This window comes from Mustela nigripes, unplaced genomic scaffold, assembly GCF_022355385.1.
Source record: "Mustela nigripes isolate SB6536 unplaced genomic scaffold, MUSNIG.SB6536 HiC_scaffold_20, whole genome shotgun sequence".
Lineage (NCBI taxonomy): Eukaryota > Metazoa > Chordata > Mammalia > Carnivora > Mustelidae > Mustela > Mustela nigripes.
The window spans coordinates 1,717,654-1,721,582 of NW_026739436.1; positions in this window are offsets into that span (position 1 = coordinate 1,717,654).

Below are 3,929 nucleotides of genomic sequence, written 5' to 3' on the forward strand. Positions count from 1 at the left end.
ATTGAAAAAGAAAGCCAACATTGGTGGCATCACAATTCCGGACTTCAAACTCTATTACAAAGCTGTAATCATCAAGACAGCATGGTACTGGCACAAAAACTGATCTCTCTGTTTTCATTCACAATTTTAATTTGGGCCTTTTCTCTTTGCTTTTGGATTAGTTTGACCAATGGCTTATCAACCTTTCAAAAAACCAACTTCTAGTTTCATTGATGCACTCTGCTGTATCTCTAGATTCTGTCTCATTGATCTCTGCTCTAATCATGATTATTTCTCCTCTCGTGTGTGAAGTTGGCTTAATCTGTTGTTGATTCTCCAGTTCTTTATTTTTTATTCTTTATTTATTTTCAACATAATTCAACATAATTCAACATTCATTATTTTTTCACCACACCCAGTGTGCCAGGCAATCCGTGCCCTCTATAATACCCACCACCTAGTACCCCAACCTTTCACCCCTCCGCCACTTCAAATCCCTCAGATTGTTTTTCAGAGTCCATAGTCTCTCATGGTTCACCTCCCCTTCCAATTTCCCCCAACTCCCTTCTACTCTCTAACTCCCCATGTCCTCCATGCTTTTTATTATGCTCCACAAATAAGTGAAACCATATGATAATGGACTCTCTCTGCTTGACTTATTTCACTCAGCATAATCTCTTCCAGTCCCGCCCATGTTGCTACAAAAGTTCGGTATTCATCCTTTCTGATGGAGGCATCATACTCCATAGTGTATATGGACCACATCTTCCTTATCCATTCGTCCGTTGAAGGCCATCTTGGTTCTTTCCAGAGTTTGGCGACCGTGGCCATTGCTGCTATAAACATTGGTGTACAGATGGCCCTTCTTTTCACGACATCTGTATCTATGGGTAAATACCCAGGAGTTCAATGGCAGGGCCATAGGGAAGTTCTATTTTTAATTTCTTGAGGAATCTCCACACTGCTCTCCAAAGAGGCTGCACCAACTTGCATTCCCACCAACAGTAGAAGAGGGCTCCCCTTTCTCCACATCCCCTCCAACACATGTTGTTTCCTGTCTTGTTAATTTTGGCCATTCTAACTGGTGAAAGGTGATATCTCAATGTGATTTTAATTTGAATCTCCCTGAGGCCTAGTGGTGATGAACATTTTTTCATGTGTCTGATAGTCATTTGTATGTCTTCATTGGAGAAGTGTCTGTTCATATCTTCTGCCCATTTTTTGATAGGATTGTCTGTTTTGTGTGTGTTGAGTTTGAGGAGTTCATTATAGATCCTGGATATCAACCTTTTGTCTGTACCGTCATTTGCAAATATCTTCTCCCATTCCGTGGGTTGCCTCTTTGTTTTCTTGATTGATTTCCTTTGCTGTGCAGTAGCTTTTGATTTTGATGAAGTCCCCAAAGTTTATTTTCGCTTTTGTTTCCTTTGCCTTTGGAGACATATCTTGAAAGAAGTTGCTGTGGCTGTTATCGAAGAGATTACTGCCTATGTTCTCCTCTAGGATTCTGATGGATTCCTATTTCACATTGAGGTCCTTTATCCATTTTGAGTTTATCTTTGTGTATGGTGTAAGAGAATGGTCGAGTTTCATTCTTCTACATATAGCTGCCCAGTTTCCCCAGCACCATTTATTGAAGAGACTGTCTTTTTTCCACTGTATATATTTTCCTGTTTTGTTGAGGATTAATTGACGATAGGGTTGAGGGTCCATATCTGGGCTCTCTGCTCTGTTCCATTGGTCTATGTTGCTGGTCCAGCCGGAGAACAACACCTGAAAGTAGGGCTGAGAGATTTAAGGAAAATAGAGAGAGACAGCGGGCTCAGGAGGACTACCCCATCTCAGGCGAGTAGCAACTTTATTTCTTCAGGTAACCACTTTTATACAGCTTCAGCACAATGCTGGTATCAATACTAAATCAAATACGTCAGTGAAAAATGAATCAGGCAGGATGTTAACAGGTTATTAACCTCCAAAATTTGTGATAAGGTTCCAAGAATGTGTTTTTTTCTCAAGACAAGTCATAAGTGAATCACATAAAACTACGCAAATGTTATTTTCACCCTGAATAGCCTTTCAGAGTCAAGCCATGTGAGCGTCCCTGCTGGACTTGCTCCAAGTTCCCTTGGCACACAAGGGCGTCCCCAAGTGTGTCCAAGTTCACTTCTTATCCAGACTTCCAGTGCCATAACAATGCAAACAGTTCCCAACACTATATGTCTGATTTTATGCCAGTACCATGCTGTCTTGGTGATCACAGCTTTGTAATAAAGCTTGAAATCAGGTAATGTGATGCCCCCAGTTTTATTTTTGTTTTTCAACATTTCCTTAGCGATTTGGGGTCTCTTCTGATTCCATACAAATTTTTGGATTATTTGTCCAGCTCTTTGAAGAATACCGGTAGAATTTTGATCGGAATGGCATTAAAAGTATAGATTGCTCTAGGCAGTATAGACATTTTAACAATGTTTATTCTTCCGATCCAAGAGTATGGAACGGTCTTCCATCTTTTTGTGTCTTCTTCAATTTCTTTCATGAGTGTTCTGTAGTTCCGAGAGTACAGGTCCTTTACCTCTTTGGTTAGGCTTATTCCAAGGTATCTTATGGTTATTGGTGCTAGAGTAAATGGAATCGATTCTCTAATTTCCCTTTCTGTATTTTCATTGTCAGTGTATAAGAAAGCCACTGATTTCTGTACAATGTACATTCTGTACATTGATTTCTGTACATTTCTCTGTATCCTGCCATGTTGCTGAATTGCTGTATGAGTTCTAGTAGTTTGGGTTGGAGTCTTTTGAGTTTTCCATATAAAGAATCATGTCATCTGTGAAGAGAGAGAGGTTGACTTCTTCCTTGCCAATTTGGATATGTTTTATTTCTCTTTGTTGTCTGATTGCTGTTGCTAGGGCTTCTAATACTATGTTGAACAAGAGTGGTGGGGGTGGGCATCCTTGTCTTGTTCCTGATCTCAACAGGAAGGCTGCAAGCTTTTTCCCATTGAGGATGATATTTGCTGTGGGTCTTTTATAGATAGATTTGATGAAGTTCAGGATGTTCCCTCTATCCTTATACTTTGAAACGTTTTAATCAGGAAGGGATGCTGGATTTTGTCAAATGCTTTCTCTGCACCAATTGAGAGGACCATGTGGTTCTTCTCTCTTTTCATATTAATTTGTTCTATCACATTGATTGATTTGCGAATGTTGAACCATCCTTGTAGCCCGGGGATGAATTCCACCTGGTCATGGTGGGTAATCTTTTTAATGTGCTGTTGGATCCTGTTGGCTAGGATCTTGTTGAGAATCTTAGCATCCATATTCATCAGTGATATTGGTCTGAACTTCTCCTTTTGGGTAGGGTCTTTGCCTGGTTTGGGGATCAGGGTAATGCTGGCTTCATAGAAAGAGTCTGGAAGTTTTCCTTCAGCTTCAATTTTTTGAAACAGCTTCAGGAGAATAGGTGTTATTTCTTCTTTGAAAGTTTGGTAGAATTCCCCAGGGAATCCGTCAGGTCCTGGGCTCTTGATTTTGGGGAGGTTTTTGATCACCGCTTCAATCTCGTTACTAGGTATCGGTCTATCCAGGTTGTCGATTTCTTTCTGGTTCAATTTTGTGAGTTTATAGTTTTCCAGGAATGCATCCATTTCATCTAGGTTGCTAAGCTTATTGGCATATAACTGTTGATAATAACTTCCGATGATTGTTTCTACTTCATTGGTGTTAGTTGTGATCTCTCCCTTTTCATTCATAATTTTATGAATTTGGGCTTTCTCTCTTTTCTTTTGGATTAGTGTGGCCAATGCTTTATTGATCCTACTGATTCCTTCAGAAAACCAGCTTCTAGTTTCATTGATACGTTCTACTGTATCTCGGGTTTCTACCTCATTGATCTCAGCTCTAATCTTGATGATTTCCCTTCTTATGTGTGGAGTTGGTTTGATTTGTTGTTGA